The sequence below is a fragment of the Staurois parvus genome, unplaced genomic scaffold (assembly GCF_062004578.1).
Source record: "Staurois parvus isolate SC_StPar_1 unplaced genomic scaffold, SC_StPar_1.0 ptg002297l, whole genome shotgun sequence".
Taxonomy (NCBI): domain Eukaryota; kingdom Metazoa; phylum Chordata; class Amphibia; order Anura; family Ranidae; genus Staurois; species Staurois parvus.
The window spans coordinates 9791-31560 of record NW_028320093.1 but is presented as its reverse complement, the minus strand read 5'-3'; the positions used below and the strand labels follow the sequence as shown (position 1 = coordinate 31560).

The window sequence follows — 21770 nt, the reverse complement described above, 5'->3', positions numbered from 1 at the left end:
CAGTTTTTGTGACAGAGGGATACAGGGGTATGACAGGGGTAGTATATATAGGACAGAAGTGCAAGAAAAATGTACAGAAATGAAGACTGGCCCTGTATTAGTGAAGTGTAACAGGCTGCCTGACCTTGTAGGCAAGAGGTGAAGTCTCCACAATACAATACAGCAATAAAAACAGAATTTCTAATAGTGGTCCAAAAATCGTCCAGTTGAGCAGGAGCCAGATGACTTTCGGTCAATGTGCACAGCAGTCTGTCCGACAGAAGCCAGTCCAACAATGGGCTTTCGTTGAAGGGACATACTACAAAACTAACACCCGATTTCCGCTTGCAGTCTTTGGTGGGGGGGGGGTTTCCCTGTCAGAATACAATACCACAGCGGGGATGATCGCTGTATAAACATCACTCATGTTGGTAGGACAGGCTGTCTGGTTTTTGGGGGTTTTTTTGGTCCTTCAGCCTGCTGGGTTTGGCTGACACTCTCTGAAAACCATTAATTGAAAACCTGCAAAGCTGTAATTGAATTGTCTACATGAAAAATAAGAAATGTCAATTCATACTAAAACGTAGTTTTACATCAGCTCGATTATTTAATATGTACCCACACAAACAACCTATGATTCCCTTTAAAGTGGCTGTCAGTAGTCAAAATATCAGAATCAAAAGGCAACACTGCTAAAGAAAAAAAAGAAAATAAGGCGATGCCATTGGATTCTGAAATTGAAAAAAAGTGTCACTTTAAAGTGGTTATTGTAAAGGCTCAAGGTTTTTGCCTACATGCATGAAGGTAAACATCTGTTTTCAGCAGAGCCCCCCCCCCCCCCCCCCAATAGGTAATAATAATAATAATAACTAGAAAAGCTACAATTTCTGGGGAAATTGTGTGAAGTGTTCTTGCCTCCACCAGTCGTGGACATGTTTAGTGGCAGCAGGGATAGCTGAACGTTTTGATATAAGATTTGTGTGGGTGGGCTTGAAAATGAGGGAGCGATGGCAGTTTAGAAATCATGTCCTGATTTTTCAGGACATGGTTTCTAGTTTTGAACATTCCGCCATTCATTCCTATGGGACCAATTTCACCACAAAAACGCCGATATTCGTGAACCATTCGGCGAAACGTTCCACAAAGTAATAGCACACCAATCGGGAATAATCCGGACAATTCGGTATATTACTGTCTATGTAGTGTAAGTGGTCTTGCCATGCAAGAACACTTGATATTATTATTGGTACTTGTATAGCGCTGTCAATTTACACAGCACTTTACATATATATTGTACATTCACATCAGTCCCTAACCCTCAAGGGGTGTACAATCTAAGGTCCCTAACTCACATTCATACATACACATACTAGGGACAATTTAGACAGGAGCCAATTCACCTACCAGCATGTCTTTGGAGTGTGGGAGGAAACCCACACAGGCACAGGGAGAACATGCAAACTCCAGGCAGGTGGTGCCATGGTTGGGATACGAACCAACGACCCGAGTACTGCCAGGCAGAAGTGCCACTGTGCTGCCCAGCTTTCCCGAGACTGGTTCAGGACCCCTATGAATCACCCCAGCAATTAATTTAGCACACAGGACATTTTAAAAACACTCCTCTTCTTAGCAGCAGTGTTTTGGCAGAAAAAAAAAAACACCTGACGCTTGTCAAAGTGTAACTCTTTTACAAGCATTTAGGAGTGTTTACGATCATCAAGCACTTGGGCGTTAATGTCATTGGCCAGAATAATAATTTAATATATAAATAATTCATTCTGGCCATCGAAATGAATTCCCGCTCAAGCACGACAGGCACCTAGCATTATCACGCGTTCAGGTGCGTTTACATACGTCAAGTGTTTTTTCTGCCAAAATGCTGCTGCTTCCAGATGCACTGGCCCTGGGTTTTTCTTTCCAGCTGGTAAATGCTACTGCTACTAAAAGCTTCTAAAAGTTTATGTGTACATGGATACATAAGATAACATGACGGGCCTTTTGGAAGCAGTACAAAAAAACAAACAAAACTGCCTGACGCCCCTAAAAGTGGCTGCAAAAACGCCCTTTGTACATGAGGCCTACTACATTCACATCAGTCCCTGCCCTCAAGGAGCTTACAATCCAAGGTCACTATCTTACATGCATACACATACTAGGGCAATTTAGACAGGAGCCAATATGCCATGTCCTTGGAGTGTGGGAGGAAACTGGAGTACCTAGAGGAAACCCATGCAAGCACAGAGAGAACATGCAAACTCCATGCAAGTAGTGTCCCGGTTGGGATTCAAACAGAGGACCCTAGATCTGAAAGGCATACGTGCTAATGTTAGCAAGTAGTGGGCTGTTTCTGGACTATCTTGCTATAAGTAGTGCAGTGAAAAGATACCACAGTGGGAGATTTGTTTTTTATTTTTGCTTGCTAGAGCATATCTGTCCTTCAATCATCTATTGAGGATAAAATGAACTTGGCTCATGCCAGCAGTCCTTAATGCACACCTGTCACATCGCTTTCCAAGGATGACCAGCAGGCCTCCCATCTAGAGCCATGTAGCACCTTCAGCAATCTTGGACACTCCCCCCAATCCCCCCCCGAAGTCCTCAAATATAATAAGCAAAAACTGACATTTGCATATTTATAGGCACAGTGGCAGACTTGGTCAGCAAAGGGCCCCATGCGGGAACATTTTAAAGTGTCCTACCTTGGCCACCCCTTTTTCAATCTAAACAGGGCTTCCCCCCCCCGAACTCATAGAAACTCATACCCCGCCACCATTCTCCCCAAGGCGAGAATGACATGCCCAACTCCTGCATATCCTCTTTATATAACCCAGGAGGCTGTAGGAGCCCATTCAGAGTGACCTGGGCTAAGTCATTGGAGACTTGGCTGGCTGAAAATGGAAGAGGTAGCCAGGCTCCAAATGACTGAATGGACCAAGATTGCAGTGCAGGACATGGACCTGAGACACCTGATCAGACAATCACAGTAGTATAATGTTGGAACGCATAGGGTTCCCAATGCTTTCCAATGAGAGTCCAGCAATACAGGAAAGAGGGGATGGGTGACGAAAAGTGAAGATCTTCTTTATGCAAGTACCAACATTATACACAACGCAGCACAGTGGGTAAGTGGTTAGCACGTCCCCATGGTAGCACTAGGGATGTTGGTTCAAATCCCAACTATACCACTACCTGCACACTTGCATGTTCTCCCTGTACCTTTGTGGGTTTCCTCCGGTTTCCTCCCACACTCCAAAGACAAACTCGTAGGTTAATTGGATCCGATCTAAATTGGCCCTAACATGTGTGTGTATGTATGTATGTATGTATGTATGTATGTATGTATGTAAAGAGCTGCGTAAATTGACAGTGCTATACCTGTAATAAATTTAAAACAAATGTATAGATTATTCACTGTGTATAGATAAACGATGACACACAACTCCAAACTTGCCCTAAAACAGACTTTCTCCTCCTTTTCTCTGTAAGTTATGGGTCTTGGGGAACCCCTGCTAAAAACGTAATCTACAGAGCATAGTACAATAACGTGATCAGTACATTTTAGACATGGCAATAAAGGAATAAGGAGTGTGGACACTCATGGCCAATGTAATGCCTCATGTTGGAGTGATATTTGGACTGGAAATGTGTAGGCACCATCAGATGGGAAATCTATCCACCGCTGCTCAAGCAATCTTTGGAGGCGTCCCAGGGTTTCATGGAACACTGGTTGAGAAAGACCACAGAGTCTAACTTTCACTTCCAGTCCAAAAGGAAATGGAAGAGGCATTCATATATCCAGTGCTGGTCAAGCAGGGATTAGTAGAGGTGCTTGCTGCTTGGAACCCCTTATAAACCAGAAGCATGGTTAGGACATTATGAAGAACCCCTTCTGCATTTTATCTGCCCTAGCAGTAAGCATCATCCAGGTCTGCATGACCAAGGGACTGGGCCCCAATACCCAACCAACCCACATCTTGTATAAATAAATCCCCAGAAACTTGTGTAGCTGTATACTATACATACATGGTATCTTTTCTTCTCTAGGCACCCCCTCCCACCCATGGGTCAGTGCTTAGGCCTGAGACAGACTACACAAGCACAGAGTTGCATTGTGGGAAGTATAGAAGGGTCAAGACGTTGCCCCATATACAGAAGCTCCAAGTTTTTTATTTCTTATCCTTAATGCGATGGGGATACTGAGGCACAATGGGGCAAAGTCCAAGGCGATAGGTCACAGAACTGTAGGGTACCTTCTCTTTTATATTTGCTGTCACCTTCATTTGAACGCCATGAGAGGTTTGCATTAGGTAGCCATGCAAATCTCATAATATGATAATGACGACTGGAGAAAGAACTATACAATTATGAAAAAACAATCAAATATAGAATATCGCACAAGAAAAAATATCAAATATAAAAGTCACATCAAAAATTACTTTCGCTAAAGTATCACTTCAATACAAATATTATAACAACGTTATACAAAACTTGAATATATTGTACTTTGTTCCCTTTTATTACCATTACATTGCAAAAACTGTTAAATGATTCACATATTTCCAGTTTGAATGTATTATAAAACCCTCAAGTAATAACCCTGATTAACAGGATGATGCTCAATGTGAAAGGTGCATACCTGAAAGCGGCCAATCAGCAATCGTCTCCTTTTACCAATACAATAAAATCTAACTGGTTTCTGCACATTATTGCAATCCTCGAGACATTTATATCTCAATACAGAACAGCTTCTAAATGCTCTGCAAGGAATGACCAGGTCCCAGAGCAATTGGTTCTTCATGCGACATCCAAGGGATAGTGTATGTCGGAAATGATCCCCGAGATGTAGATTTGCGATTCCTGCTTATGTTTGCATAATCGCCATCAAGAACAGCCAGCCGTTGACCAATCCTTCGGACCAACGACCTGACCGGTAACACTCGTTGCGTTTCCTTTGATTTCACGTGTTGCAAAGCTACCCCAGAACAGTTCAGACTGCACAAAATGCATGTCTGGGCATTGGTACATAAATTGACAATTTCCTTTGCACCTTAAACCCATACCCCCTAGATGAACAGAACTCACCGAAAAGGGCACCCAGGTTCCGACTGCATAGGACACCCCAGCTAAGTGCAGAGCTTCCTACATAACAGCAGACTGTATTCAAGTCACATACCTTCCAGCCAGAAGACGATCCTCAGGAAAAGGAGGAGGGGGAGAGAGGCAGACCTGCACAGACCTGTGCTCTTCCAAATCTGCAGAAAGAAGATGAGCAGTCAGTGGCAGCTGCACACTAAGCACGCACACTCACTTTCACATGACGCTCGACTAAATATGGAGACCCCAATATAGCAGTGTCCAGCCTGACGCCTTTGCCACCCTCGGCCCAGTGATGTCAGTCACCTACAGCACTCCTCCCTCTTTCCCAAACAAGTGCCACCAGCCAGCAATCCCTGATGACTCATAAATCGGCCTGTCATGAGGGAGTGGGCCAGGGCCGGAGACCCGGAGGGTGACTTGCAATCAGTATATTAAATTGCATCGACCCTTCGGAAAGTGTCACGCCTTTTTGGAGAGACATCTGAAGAATCCATCATAAATCAGAGGGCTTATTCATAAAGTCAGAGGAGTTAAAAAAGGAACAAAATGACTAAAATAAAGCAAAGTTACACATAAATAATCTCAGAACATTCTAAATAGGACTGTAAAAATCGATCATAAAGAAAAATGACAAGTGTGAAATTAATTTAGCTGGCGGTGGGAATTTAGATGCTTGGGGCCCACTGGAAGTTTGGGTAGAGTACATCAAGTAAAAGAGCTAGTGGAATACTGCGGAAGAGAGGTGATAAAGGGGGGTGCTTTGGTCAACATAATGATGTCCCCAAAGCATCCCCTGCACTTGTTTGGCCTCAGATCACAATTAATTGCAGGGGACACATGGGGGGGGGTCATTTATGGCATGGATCTATTCTCCACTTGTGCCTTGCAGCTTGATATGCCCTGCATAGAAGTGTTTCTGCAGATACCCCCTGGTTCCTGTACCAGCCCCAAGAACGTATGCAGCTAACTTCCAACTGCCCCTCTGAGATGCATTTTCCAGATCCCCTTTCTCCGTCATGTTGGTGCATATATCTGTATTAAACACGACAGGCTGAGTGACCCCTATGGGTAACACTGCTGACACTTAATATGCAGCTTGCAACAGTCACACGACAAGTAAAAAACACATTCATTTCGATGGCTGCCATCTTTAAGTGGCTTTAAAAGGGTGTAGGTTCTTTACCTTCATTCATTCTATGCATGAAGACAAAAAAAACCTTCAGTGTGCAGCTCTCTCCCCACCAGCCCCACTTACACTCACCTGAGCCTGATCTCGATCCAGTGCTGTACACGAGTGCAGAAGCTATCCTAGGTCTCTGCCTCCTCATTGGCCCACTGGCTCCTGCTGCTATCAATCACAGCCAGTGAGGAGAGAGTGGGGGGGCCGAGACACACAGAGGTGAATCGGAGGTGAGCATAGACTAGTGCCCCCAGAGCAACCAGCTTGCTCTGGGGGCAATCAGCAGGGGGAAGGAGCCTGAAGCGCTGGTGGGGAAAGAAGAGTTAGATTGTAAGCTCCAAGGAGCAGAGCCCTCCTAACCCTCTTGTATTGAACTGAATGGTTTCCCTTTATATTGTAAACCTCTGAGCAAACTGTTGGCGCGATATGAAGCCTGTATAATAATAATAATAAAAGAGAAGGATTGGGGCTGCTGTGTGCTAAACCATTGCAAAGAAAAGATATGACATTTGTCATTAGAGAAAAATCTGAACTTTTACAATCACTTTAATCAATGCGACTCAAGTCACAGCAACAGAAAAAAAAAAAAAAAAAAAGAAAAAGGCTCCAGAATTACTTTTATGCAACTTGAGCACTATAGACTGCAATGTTAAATTACAAAAGTTACAAGCAAGTCACAAGATACTGGGGTCGCGGCATTGGGAACCAAACCCAAGTAAATAAAAAAAAAAATGAATAAAAAAATTCTTTAAAATGTAATGATTTAATAAAAAGGTACCTCCAACACCCCTAGCACATGGAGCTGTTCAGCTGCAGTACGTCCCCCCCTGGTCTTCAATTTGTGGCCTGTCAAAGACGAATAATTTATCACTGGTCCCAACAACTTACATGTTTCAGCCCTTTATGGGCCTTCGTCATAGCCAATGATAAAAACGTACCTCTAAGGCCCCTTGCACATGGGGTCATTCAGTTTCAGCACGTCCCTCTCGGTCCACAATGTGCAGCCTCTCAAACGCTGATAGGTAGGTAGGTAGGTTGCAGTTAGAGGGGGCTGAATGTTGTACCAAGGGGTACCGGCGTTTAGAGCCGTCTGTTCAGGGACAAGGTCCTGGAAGGCAGAAGATTGAAGAGGCACATAGTGCATCTGGGTGGTCCTGTATGCAAGGGTCCTAAAGGTACAGAGGCATTTAACCCTTTGGAGAGCGCATGGCTGAATAAAAATAAGTGTTGGCACTAAATGAGGTTTCTCTTTCGACTCTCAAACAGCTTTGGGTTAACCGTTCTCAGGCAGTGCTCCTCCAGAGGTGGAAAGGGGTTCCATTAGTTGTGGATGACTGACCTCCCATCTGATGGTGCCTACACAGTTCCAGGTCCAGCACCACCAAATCCAGTGGCATGACACCAGAGTTCTTTTCAGGTGGCATTCTGACCACCACAGTTAGGACATCTTTCCACTTACCACAAATGTAAGTGGGCACTCTTTACATCTAGAGGAAAAGAGATTTAATCTCCAAATATGGAAAGGTTTCTTCACAGTAAGAGCTGTGAAAATGTAAAAAGAGTTCAAGAGTTGGTTCCGGACAGCTCAGTAGATTGCTTTTAAAAAAGACCTGGATTCTTTGATAAATTACACAGAATATAACTGGATACTAACATTTATAGGTAAATTTGATCCAAGGAATATCTGATTGCCTCTCGGGGGATTAGGAAGGAATTTTTTCAACTGAAGGAGCAAATTGGATCATGCTTTGCTGGTTTTTTTTTTGCTTTCCTCTGGATCAATTGCAGGAATAGGATTAGAACTTTTTTTTTTGGTTGAACTAGACTTTTTTCAGCCAGACTAACTATGTAAGGTACAGTAATTCCAATGGCCTCCAAATGACTGGTTTTAGCAGGTGTTCACTGAGACCTGGGTGCTTCTTGGATAAAAAGATTAAAGTGGACCTTCAAGAGCCAGTAAAAGGGCTTTCAGATAAAAGTAATTGGGTGGCTCTAGAGCCACCCAATTACTTTTACAGAGCTCTCAAAAGGGTGCCCCCCCCACTAGTATCAGCATTGGTTCCCTGACTGGGGATCCTGGGACAGCAGAAAACTAAATCCCCAGCAAGAGGAACTCAGAGAACATCCGTTACCCCATCTCTCTTGCGACAAATGACCTTGGAAGTGATGTGTGTTATGACACTTCCAGGGTCACAGCTGTCATTCTTCAGCTAGTGTAGCCTAGGATGCAGCTATTATAGCAGATCTGTGCTGAAAACGTTTGCAGTGGAGGGCAAAGGAGACACTGGAGATCGAATAGACCCTAAGATGTCTTTGCAAAGAGAATCTGTCACCTGCACATGCATGTGAGACCAGAATGTCGCTTTTTGGGTGAAGCTTTGCTTTAAGCATTTACATTTTACTTTTTATTAACCTTTTGCAGTCCCTGTACAGCAAAGCTCAGACTTGAAGAGCGAGAAGCAACACAAGTTCTGTTGTGAAGCCAGTAAGTTTTGTTGCAGTGCAAGGAGCATGCTGATAGCAGGAGAGAGAGGAGTGACACCAAATTCTTAAAGTATAACTAAAAGGAGGATTCAAGAGCACAGGCAGGGATCCCAGAGGGAGAGGATTGAGGCTGCTGTGCTAAACCACTGCACAGAGCAGGTAAGTATGACATGTTTGCAAACAATTATTTTTTTTTTTTAAATGAACACTTTAAAATATTTTTAGTCTAGTATGTATCATTCTGTTTAGGATCCCTTTAAAATGTTGGCTGTCCCAAGTAATAAACTAAAGCCTAAAAGGTCCCTCCTGTGACCCGTTTTCACTCGCTGCAGTCAGCTGATGTCACTCAGCAGGTCCAGGCTATGAAAACATCCCGACCATATGGTTGGGATCCACCCAGAACCGGCACCTGGTTCAGCTTCTCAGCAATCCGCTGATAGCCGTTCCCACCTCCTCATTAGCATAGCGCTTCAGTTAGCACAGGAGTGGCAGAGCAGTGAGCTGGAGACTGACAGTTAAAGCTCTCTACTCAGAGAGGAGGGGAGAATTGAGCGATCAGAGGTGTTTGATCGCTCCGTTCTTACTGCAGACCCAATGGGGGACAAATGCAGCATCCACACTTTTTTTAATCCCTGCTTTACCTTCCACCTTACAGTTTGTACAGGCTCCTCTCCTGTGCTGAAATTGCTTACTTAGATATCACCGCACACTGGGAGCTTCTGAAGACCAACATTCCCAATCAAGGCACTTGGATATATTTGTATAACCTCTCCCAACAACCAGCCAACTGCTTGCATCAAAGCCTGAGTCCGTTTGAGTACTGAGACATTGTGCCATTGTCAAGAAGCTATGTACTTACTGTGCTGACCCCTCCCACCAGCCCTCCAGCTGGCCCCTCCCACCACCATGCTGGCCCCTACACTGCATAGAGAAGCAATGAGATCTAGCGATTATGTTACTAGGTCTATAAAGTATGCCACGAAAAAAGGTTTTATTAAAAAAAAGTCATTAGCATTTTGGGGGGGGGGGGGGGGGGGGGGGAATATATGCAATTTAAACTTTAGCTTTAAGCTCTCAATCATGCCAGTAACACAAGAAGCAGCTTGTGCAATGGGCAAGGGCAACTTCAGTCCGTGTTGAGAGGCCGCGGTCTGGTAACTGATCTTCCTCTAAAATGCTTCCTATTATAAACCTACAGGTGTAGACTGGAGGACTAAATGGCAACGTTTAAAAAAAGGTCAGCTCTGCTCCCACTGGATTAAAATTCTCAGTGATACATAAGCTCTATGATAGCTTGAAACAGATCTTTATTTCCCTCGTCTAATAAAAAAAAAAAAAAAAAAAGAAAAAAGAAAGATCAGCAAAATAGTTGCATTCTTTTTCACATCCTTTACATAATATATTACACAGATACAATTACTCCAGCCTACAGCTTGATGAGAAAAGGTCTTCCTCTATTCTTAAAATTAATAATATTCTCATTCTCCTAGATTGTAAACTGGAAAGAGCAGGGCCCTCGAACCCCTCGTGTATTGTATTGTTACTGTATGGTCTCATGTTCTGTCCCCCTCGCTACTGTGCAGCGCTGAGCAAACCCTTTAGCACTATATAAATACTGTATAATAATAATAATAGATATTCTTAAAGGGTTAATTCATCTTTACCAAAAAACTGTGTATGCAGATAAGAGGCACCTATTTATTTATTACAGGTACTTATATAGTGCTGTCAATTTACACAGTGCTTTACACTATATATACATATATATATATTCCATTTGCAAAATGATTGCACTAACTGTTGTCACCTTCTCACCAAGCTGCTTGGCGATAGTTTTGTAGCTCAGTCCAGCCTTGTGTAGGTCTACAGTCTCGTCCCTGACATCCTTGGAAAGCTCTTTGGTCTTCTCCATGGTGGAGAGCTTGGAATCGGATTGTTTAATTGCTTCTGTGGACAGGTGTCTTTTATACAGGTAACAAAATGAGATTAGCAGCACTCCCTTTAAGAGACTGCTTCTAATCTCACCTTGTTACCTGTATGAAAGACACCTGGTAGCCAGAAATCCTGCTGAATGATAGGGGATCAAATACTTATTTCCCTCATGAACATGCAAATCAGTGCATCATTTGTTAGACATGCATTTCTGCTGAATTTTTTGTTGTTATTCTGTCTCTCAGTGTTACAATACACCTACCATTTGATTTTTAGACTGATCATTTCTTTGTGAGGGGCAAACATTCAAAACCAGCATGGGATCAAATACTTATTTCCTTCAGTGTAAGTATGACATGTTTGTTAAAAAAAACAAACACACACAAAATCAATTTTTAAAATGTTAACAACTTGTAAACATCCCCCCCCCCCCAATTTGGATAGAGTATGGGAGGGTTATGACCTGTCAGTTTTTATTTGCCAGCTCTTTCCCATTGGGGAGATTTCCCCTCACTTCCTTTGCTATTCCTTTTACGTTGCTATTCGGTCTCTGTGTTACAATACACGTACCATTCCATTTTTAAACTGATCATTTCTTTGTGAGTGGGCAAACATTCAAAACCAGCATGGGATCAAATACTTATTTATTTATATTTATATATATATATATATATATATATATATATATATATATATATATATATATATATATATATATATATATATATACACACACACACACATACATATATACATACACACACACACACATTCACATTGTTGATAAAAACAAACTGTACAGCGTTGACCAAAGTTAAATAATGCCCTTGCTATAGGTGTAGCCCATTTACGTACCTTCTGAAGCCTAGCCAGAAAAACTCCCAGGGATGGCATCTTCCCACCCTGCCTTGTTGCTAGGACGTTGCCAAGACACTGCCGGCTGATTCAAACCCCCTCACATGCACTTGCTCTTGCTGTAGTTCTGTGCTCAGCAAAGCTGTGACAGAAGAGATAGCGTCCGCGTTTTTGAGAGCGCACTTCTGCAATGGTGGGGGTGAGAATCCTAGTAACAAGGCAGGATGGGATGACTCCATCTCTTGGTGTGCTCAAGAGGTATGTAAATGGCCTACACCTATAGCAAGGGCACATTGCTGAAACATGGTCCACCACGGTCCCTAGTAGCAAGCCGGACCAGGGCAATGATCCAAGTGTGCGCACATGGACAGCAAGGGACTGAAACAAGCTGAAGGAGATCAGCATGAGATGCAAGATTAAAAAAAACAAACAAAAAAAAAAAAAAAACCACAAAACAGTGTGTTAGCAAAACTAAAGAATCAGTTACATGATTATTATTGCCACACCTCTGAAAAGTTATCTACAGTGGATCGCTTTTAAGAGGACACTTAACCCTCAAAATGCTGACCCACTGTGCTGCAACTGTGTCCCCTGCAGGGTGATTGCCCCATTAACTTGAATGAGTTGTTTTCAGCAGCAGCACTGCCTACCGACTGCAACATGCCCTTTAATTCTTGCTGCAAGTTCCATGGCCACAACATGTGTACAGCCCTGAATGACTTCTATCATCCAATCACATACAAGCAAAACAGCTGTGGATTTTTTCTTCTCTTGTACATTCCTTTCCAAAGTGAAGCTTTACCTCATTTACCAAGCACTGGAGCATACACTTGTGTGTTGGGTTTTGTTCCAAATCGAAATTCGGATGAAAAGTTTTGTTATGCAGATGTATTCGAATTCCAATAGTAATGAATTTAAATGAATCTGAAATAACATAACTAAACACGGTCTGAAATTCGAATCAACTTCGAAAACGAAATTGTACATAAAACTGAAATAAAAATTCAAAATATATACAGATCGCTGAATATTGTTGATTTCTATCAAAGACTAAAAGACTATGTGTATTAGTGTTAGAATATAGCCATCTTCCAAAACTCCAAAAGAATAGAATAAAACAGAATAGCATACAATAGAAAAAATAGAACATAAAAATAAAAAGAATAAAAAATAAAGGAACAACAAAATAGAAAGAATATAGCCATCTTCAATAATTCGAATTTAGAATTTACAGAATAGAAAATAAAAGAATAGAATAAAATAATGGAATGGAATAGAAAAAAAAATATAATAGAAGAAAATAGATCAGAATAGAGTAGAAAATAACAGAATAGAAAAAAAATAGAACAGACTAGAATAAAGTAGAATAGAAAGAATATTACGGTCTTCTGAAATTCTAAATTTCAAATAGAATAGAACCATCTATTCTTCACAATGCATTCGGATCGATTCAATATTGTCATTTCAAATACTTTGAATCCATTGAAAAAATCTGAATCCAGTCAAAAACTAAACTAAACTAATTTTGTTACAAATGCAACGAAATGAAATTAGGAACTTAACAAATTGAGCCAAAACTAAACAAATTTTTTCATTTTGCACATGTCTACTGGAGCATCTGCACAGTGTACTTGCCTTTAGTAAATCAACCCCAGTGTTGGATGAAAGTCACATTCACGGCTTTATAAATCTGCCCATACGTGTTGCCCAGTTTGGGTCTAGATCAGGGGTCTCCAAACTTTTTAAGAAAAGGGCCAGTTTAATGTCCTTCAGGATTTAGGGGGCCGGACTGTGGCAAGTGTGAGTAGAAAATGTCTCGGCATCAGAGGGAGTAATCCATGCCCCATTGTTGGTTTTAGCAGAAGGAACAGAGCCCCAATGTTGGTATCAATGGGAGGCATAGTGCCCCATCTATGGTGTCAGTGGGGGGGTGGGAGTAGTGCCCCATCATCGGTCCTAGCAGGAAGAATGGTGCCCCATTAAATGGTGTCAGTGGGAGGCATAGTGCCCCATTTACGGTGTCAGTGGGGGGAATAGTGCCCCATTGGTCCTAGCAGGAACAATAGTGCCCCGCTGACTGTGTCAGTAGGAGGAATGGTGCCCCATTAAATGGTGTCAGTGGGAGGAATAGTGCCTCATCATTGGTGTCAATTTGAGGAATAGTGTTCCCAGAGCTGGACAGAGTCAAGCAAAGGGCACCAATCTGGCCCCTGGGCCGCAGTTTGGAGACCACTGGTCTAGATGAAGGCATCCTTTCCAGAGGGGAAAAAAAAAAAAAAAAAAAAAAAAAAAAACAGGCTGCCATTGCCTTTCCTCATCATGAAAATACCGGTAGCCTGGCTGTCATGCTGAGACTCTGGCTTCAGCAAGTCTCTGATCTAGAAGAAGTAAACCAATCAGAATTCTTTTTTTCCTCTGACTGTCCTGGTCGGGATACTTGCTCCAGGTCAGGGGCTCAGAACATAGTGACCATATGGAGGTGACCGGCGGGTCCAGGTAATAGCCAGGCACCTTTCATCTTCAGAAGGTCAGCAATGGAAGCAAAGGCGTTTATTTCAGGAAGGTTTACTTTAAATCTAAATCCTCCAGCACTGGGATTAGAATACTCAGCGCTGCAGTATACTGCCACTTCTGATACTGTAAAATGTCAAGTATGCTACAAAACACAAATTGAAACATCTTGAAAAATGACTGAAGTACACATGAGCCGCTGGGTGCCTGACGTCAGAGTTCTTATATTCTGCAGTATGATCATATGCCTAGGGCTGCACTAGCACACTGCATCCACTAGGTGGCAGAATAGAAGCTTTAAGCTGCAATTATAAATTCCAAAAAAGTTTATTTTATTTTTAGTATTTCAGATATAGCGCCGTCAATTTACATATATATTGTACATTCACATCAGTCCCTAACCCTCAAGGGGCATACACTCTAAGGTCCCTAACTCACATTCATACATACACATAGTAGGGTCAATTTGGACAGGATCCAGTTAACCTACCAGCATGTCTTTGAAGTGTGGGAGGAAACCGGAGTACCTGGAGGACACCCACGCAGGCACAGGGAGCACATGCAAACTCTGGTGCCGTGGCTGAGAATCGAACCAACGACCTGAGTACTGCCAGGCGAAACCATTTAGCCACTGTGCTGCCCATATTTCAGGTACTTATATAGCGCCGTCAATTTACGCAGCGCTTTACATATATATTGTACATTCACATCAGTCCCTAACCCTCAAGGGGTGTACAATCTAAAACGTTCAAATAAACCCTCATCCATAGAAAAGCAAATCAACCCTGGGCCAATCTGAGCCTGTATGGGAAAATCACAACCGAACAATCTCCCAAATTCTCAGTTTCTGCCCAGATTGTTGAAGCCAGGGGCAGACTGACCATGTGAGCACTCGGGCACTGCCCGAGGGCCCGGGGTCAGTAGGGGGCCCCATGAAATGCCCCTGGTACCTTTTTATAGGCTTTTTTGGGTGTGCTTGGAGTGTGGGCAAGGACACAGGGGCCCCATGATCCCCTATTGCCCGGGGCCCCATGAGTTGTCAGTCCACCCCTGGTTGAAGCCATTCAAATGATTACAATGCACAATGAAAAAAAAAAAAAATACAACAGTCCTACGAGAGGCCGTCTAAGTGGACCCTTGAGCCCACCACCAGTGAGTGCCCCCATTTGTTTAAATCCTTGACGTAATCTGTTTATGATTCTCTGTGATATCTACTACTTCCAACAACATTTTATCTTGAAGATGCTGCAATAGGTTTTGTATTTTGATATGTGTCACACTTTAGTAAAATTGTATTCTATAACAAAAAAACAACAGACTAAGATCTGCATGTGCCCCTAAATGTGTGAGAATGTCCTGCGGTGATTGGGAAATCTAAGAAAAGGCAACCACTCACCATATAAGAACCTTGAAACAAGTCATTAGATATCGGGATGAAATCCTTGGACTCATTGTCAGACCTTATGCTGGAGCAGCCGGACCTAAATCCAATAGAACACCTCTGGGATATCATGTTTCGGTTCATCCGACGCCGCCAGGTTGTACCTCAGACTGTCCAGGAACTCAGTGGTGACCTGGTCCAGATCTGGGAGGGAATCCCCCATGACACTATTCATTATCTCATTAGGAGCCTCCCCCGACGTTGTCAGGCATGCATACAGGCACATGGGGGCCATACAAACCACTGATGACCATTCTAAGTTGCTGCAATGAAATTTCAGCAAAATGGACTCGCCTGCTGCATAATTTTTTCACTTTGATTTTCAGGGTATCATAAATTCAGTCCTCTGTAGGTTGATAATTTTCATTTCCATCAAACGATGGGACATCCTTACATTCCTAACACATTACCCCGTCCATATCAGTATAGATATCCAGCTGGAGATTCTACTTCATTGAGATCTGATGTGTTTTCAAAGTGATCCTTTAATTTTTTGAGCAGTGTGTATAGGCTTCCATTGGTGGCCCTGTGTTAAAATTGCCAATTGGGAAGCTGTAGTTTTGAAACTTTCCCCCCAAGCCTGGACTTGATCTTTAAAAAGTATAGTCTTGGGGAAAGAAGGGAAAAAGCAGGATATGACTGAAATCTTTATACATTATTAAGGGTATTCATTAAGTTCAGGAAGGCAGTATTTTAAATATGAAGTGAAGGTCAGGACCGCAGGGATTTGACCTCAAACTAGCAGGTGGAATTTTCAAAATTAACAGCACAAAGTGTTATTTTACCAAAAGTGTAGTGGTTACTTAGAGCAGACTTTGAGCAGAGGTAGCGCAGGAAACAATATGTGAAGTTATAGACACTGAGGAGAAAAAGAAAAAAAAAAAAAAGAAAGTAAACGAGAAAAAAAAAAAGAAAAAAAAGAGAAAGAAATGAAAGAAAGAAAAGAAAGAAAGAAAAAAAAGAAAAGAAAAAGAAAGAGAAAAAGAAAAAAAAGTGGAAGCAGACTTGATGGACGACTTCTGTGGTTACTTTTGTATGTTTCAAGCTTACCTGGCTATCATGCTGGATCACAGGTTTCAATACATGTGTAGAACCAGAAAGTCAGATTTCCTGGTCTATAAACTTGCTTCGGGTCAATGACTCAGTACTGAAACCACCGATTGATTCAAAATGCCAGCCAGATAACTAGCATTTTCAGCAGGAAAGTTCAGCAATGGCAGCCAACATATTGTTTCAGTACATACTTTCTTTAGAGTGACTGGTCCTCTTTGCAGTTCCCATAGACAGATCTTATTTCGGTTGAGGCAGTATTTTCCATTATGTTTTTAATAAAAATGAAGTTTGGTTATTTTCAGAGCCCTCTCCTTATATAGAAAGAGCTGGCCTGATTTTCAGTGGCGAGTCTGGCCCCGTTCCTAAGTGAGATGGGGAACAGCCTGAATGGAAGGTAGGATGGTTTTGGTTGCTTATTTTTTATGCTAACAAGTGTATCATTTTTGTCTTATAACATGTTCTAAAGTTATTTTGCAACCAAAAAGAGGAACTAAACTCTCGATCAACATTAACGATCTTTTAAACCTAAAGGGACCTTTCACACGGGTGTTCTGTTTTTTTTCTTCAGTTCAGTCACGTTTTTTCAAAGAAAAAAAATGGATGCGTTTACATCCATTTACCATCCATTTTTCAGTCCGTTTACCATCCATTTTTCAGTCTTTTTACCATCCGCTTTTCATCCATTATGGGGTTTTTTTTTACAGAAGAAAAATAGGGTCTTCTTCCATCAAAAAAACAGATGTTAACGGATGCGGACATTAACAGATGTAAAAAGATGTTCATCCGTTTACATTCACAAGTCCATAGAAATACACGGGGGTCCGTTTTTCATCCGTAAACGGACAGATGAAAACAGACATACGGAACGCATGTGTGAAAGGGCCTTATGCTACTAGTCTTAGTAAATAGGAAGGTTTATTATATTTACTTGTCCTAATTTTTGCTGCTTTCTGGTTTCTGGCCTAGACCAAAATGTCAAATCCCAGGAGTCTTCATGGCATTTTTTTTTCCCTTTCCTTTAGAGGAGGGGATGAAAGGATTTCTCATCTAAGCACACCGTCCTGCCTGCATGTCTGAGGTAGGGGCAGATGGATTCCATGAAGTAAATGCTAGATGAATCATCTGCTCTTACTCATGATGCTCAGATACAGTTAAGTTTTGCTTTAACCCCTTGACGCTGACATAACAAATATGTGGCCTCACAGAACCGGGCTTTTTTTTCTGTGAGGCTGCATATTTGCACACCTGTCTTTCTGCTGGGAGCACGCCGCACAGCAAGCTCCCAGCACAAAGACTGCTGTGTCACAGAGCCCTGGGTCCCAGGACTCCCAATTTCGGGGTCACATGATCGCTGTGATAGCCTCTGATTGGCTATCACAGTGATCAGTCATTGTACAGCCCAACCCGCATGTGCTTATTTTCTCTCTCTCTATGAATCCGATTAGAAAATCTGTGGAGGGAGCTGAAAGTTCAAGTTGCCAAATGTCAGCCACCAAACCTTAATGACTTGGAGAGGATCTGCCAAGAGGAGTGGGCCAAAATCCCTCCTGAGATGTGTGCAAACCTGGGGGCCAACTACAGGAAATGTCTGACCTCTGTGATTGCCAACAAGGGATTGGCCACCAAGTCATGTTTTGTGAAGGGGATCAAATACTTATTTCCCTCATGAACATGCAAATCAGTGCATCATTTGTTAGACATGCATTTCTTTTGAAATTTGTGTTGCTATTCTGTCTCTGTGTTACAATACACCTACCATTTGATTTTTAGACTGATCATTTCTTTGTGAGTGGGCAAACATTCTATATCAGCAGGGGATCAAATACTTTCATTCACTGTAAGTATGACATGTTTATTAAAAAAAACACACACCTCTATATAAAATCAATTTTTAAAAGTTTAGCAACTTGTAAACATTCTCCGCCCCCCCCAGTTTGGATAGAGTAAGGGAGGGTTATAACCCATCAGATTTTTTTTTTTGCCAGCTGTGTCCCATTGGGGAGATTTCCCCTCACTTCTTGTCCCATGGCCAAACAGGAGGTGAGGAAATCCCTGCAAATTAAGGCAATTCTTTGGAGACCCTCAGGTCACCAGAAAGTGTCCCCATTGGAAGATTTCCCCTCTTACTTTCCTGGGGACAACCCAAAATTTGGGGATTTTCCTTCCTCCCCCCACTTTCAATGATGATGGTAAACAGGACAAATAGAGAGGATGAATCTCCCTGACAGGGGGCACATACAGCAATAAAAACTGACATGGGTTCTAACCCCTCCAAAACTTAAAAAAAAAAAAAAAAAAAAAAACAAGTTTCACCTTTACAAGAGAAGTGTGGGATATTTTTTTTTCTCCAAAAATCATACTTACCTAGGTGGATACAGCATCAGTCCACAGCATCAGTCCCCCGTGGGCTCCAATGCCGGTCATACATGGGTTGAAATTTGACCGATTTTTCATCCAAAATCAGACCTAAGAATAATCGGCCACTTTTTGTTCTGTTAGTGGGTCAATGGTACCGGGTAATTTTCGTGGTTCGTCACCTTTTTGGTGATCGGACATGTTGGAAAATTTGTGAAAAACTAGCGATTTTCGGCTCAATGATGGTCAAATCGTACGATCGCTTTTCCGAAAAGAATATGCGCATGAGCCGTGACCTGGAAGGAATAGAAGTTTTGCCTGTTATATGGGGTAAACTTTATAATTTGGTCGGCTGCTTTTCGAAATCATTGATGGCACCATCGGATTACCGAGAGAACGTTTGATTTTCGGATGAAAAATTGTTCGGAATTCGATCCATGTATGGCCTGCATAAGTGTGAGAATTCAGCGATCTCATGATTGCTGAATTCTCACAGCCGCTCTTAGCAGAGAGCGGTGACGGTCAGTCACCGCTCTCTGCTCTGCCACCCCGTTGCTCACTGGAGTTCAGGGTTGTGGAGGAGGTAGCAGCTGGCTCAGGCTCTCAGCAGATCGCTGAGAGGCTGAGCCAAGTGCCGTTCCAGACTCTGGGGTGGATCTCGATTTTAAAGTTGGAATCTTTCCCCAGCCTGGGCCGGCTGAGTGACGTCAGATTACAGCAGGCTTCAGCCCACTGTCAGTTGAGAATGGGTCAGAATGAACCGCACTACTGTGATCTACAGAAGTACAGCCAAAAGAGCTTTGGCTGTACTCCTCCATTAAGGGTTTAAGGAGGTGACCTGAAGCCATCAGGATGACGGATTCAGGCGCTAGTACTATTTAACTCTACAGTATTAGAGAATATATATATCACACATATATATACACACACAGTGGGGATCGAAAGGTTGGGCACCCCAGCTAAAAATTTGTATTAATGTGCATAAAGAAGCCAAGGAAAGATGGAAAAATCTCCAAAAGGCATCAAATTACAGATTAGACATTCTTATAATATGTCAACAAAAGTTAGATTTTATTTCCATCATTTACACTTTCAAAATAACAGAAAACAAAAAAATGGCGTCTGCAAAAGTTTGGGCACCCTGCAGAATTTATAGCATGCACTGCCCCCTTTGCCAAGCTGAGACCTGCCAGTGTCATGGATTGTTCTCAATCATCGTCTGGGAAGACCAGGTGATGTCAATCTCAAAGGTTTTAAATGCCCAGACTCATCTGACCTTGCCCAAACAATCAGCACCATGGGTTCTTCTAAGCAGTTGTCTAGAAAACTGAAACTGAAAATAGTTGACGCTCACAAAGCTGGAGAAGGCTATAAGAAGATAGCAAAGCGTTTTCAGATGTCAATATCCTCTGTTCGGAATGTAATTAAGAAATGGCATCATTAGGAACAGTGGAAGTTAAAGCAACATCTGGAAGACCAAGAAAAATATCAGACAGAACAGCTCGCAGGATTGTGAGAAAAACAATTCAAAACCCACGTTTGACTGCATGATCCCTCCAGAAAGATCTGGCAGACACTGGAGTTGTGGTACACTATTCCACTATAAAGAGATACTTGTACAAATATGGTCTTCATGGAAGAGTCATCAGAAGAAAACCTCTTCTACATCCTCACCACAAAAATCATCGTTTGAACTTTGCAAATGAACATATAGACAAGCCTGATGCATTTTGGAAACAAGTTCTGTGGACCGATGAGGTTAAAATTGAACTTTTTGGCCGGAATGAGCAAAGGTACGTTTGGAGAAGAAGGGGCACAGAATTTAATGAAAAGAACCTCTGTCCAACTGTTAAGCATGGGGTTGGATCAATCATGCTTTGGGGTTGTATTGCAGCCAGTGGCACAGGGAACATCTCACGAGTAGAAGGAAAAATGGATTCAATAAAATTGCAGCAAATTTTGGATGGTAACTTGATGCCATCTGTGAAAAAGCTGAAGTTAAAGAGAGGATGGCTTCTACAAATGGATAATGATCCTAAACACACCTCGAAATCCACGGGGGATTACATCAAGAGGCGTAAACTGAAGGTTTTGCCATTGCCTTCACAATCTCCTGACCTCAACATAATTGAAAATCTATGGATAGACCTTAAAAGAGCAGTGCGTGACAGACAGCCCAGAAATCTCAAAGAACTGGAAGACTTTTGTAAGGAAGAATGGGCAAAGATACCTCAAACAAGAATTGAAAGACTCTTGGCTGGCTACAAAAAGCGTTTACAAGCTGTGATACTTGTCAAAGGGGGCAGTACAAGATATTAACTCTGCAGGGTGCCCAAACTTTTGCAGACGCTATTTTTTTGTTTTCTGTTATTTTGAAAGTGTAAATGATGGAAATAAAATCTAACTTTTGTTGACATATTATAAGAATGTCTAATCTGTAATTTGATGCCTTTTGGAGACTTTTCCATCTTTCCTTGGCTTCTTTATGCACATTAATACAAATTTTTAGCTGGAGTGCCCAAACTTTCGAACCCACTATATATATATATATTCTATTTTCTAAAAGGAATACACAACTTTAGTTTTTGTTCTTCTCACCACGTCCGGCACACATTGTGAAGTGCATCAAATCTGCACTCTACTGTACCAAGGTTCTCCCAATGTAATGGATACGGGGGGGGCCACAATCTGCAGCTATCTCATAGGCTTGCCAGGGCCGTCCATGACACTGCTAGTGGCTGACAGCTGGGAATGGGGAAGTCACTTAGTCACATGAGCACAACATTCTCATTCCCAGCTGTCTGGTACCAACAATGCCGCAAACCGTGCCAACTCTCAATGGGCAAGCTTCAGTATCAGAGTCATATCACCGAAACAGAAAGG

At 42.2% G+C, this 21770-nt stretch overlaps 1 protein-coding gene across 5 annotated transcripts in view; it reads right to left on the bottom strand.

Annotated features, from left to right (window-relative positions):
• The window catches only part of LOC149431300 (protein kinase C and casein kinase substrate in neurons protein 3-like), a 65493-nt gene extending 60181 nt beyond the window's left edge, over positions 1-5312 (bottom strand). For 4 of the 5 annotated variants that reach the window (XM_089665688.1, XM_089665691.1, XM_089665690.1 and 1 more), the window contains exon 1: positions 5153-5312. The gene's annotated coding sequence lies outside the window, so the exon portion shown is untranslated. Of the gene's footprint in view, positions 1-5061 lie in introns of all 5 variants that reach the window. The other variant, XM_089665689.1, reaches the window with a different exon arrangement.
• Positions 5313-21770: the final 16458 nt, after the last annotated feature.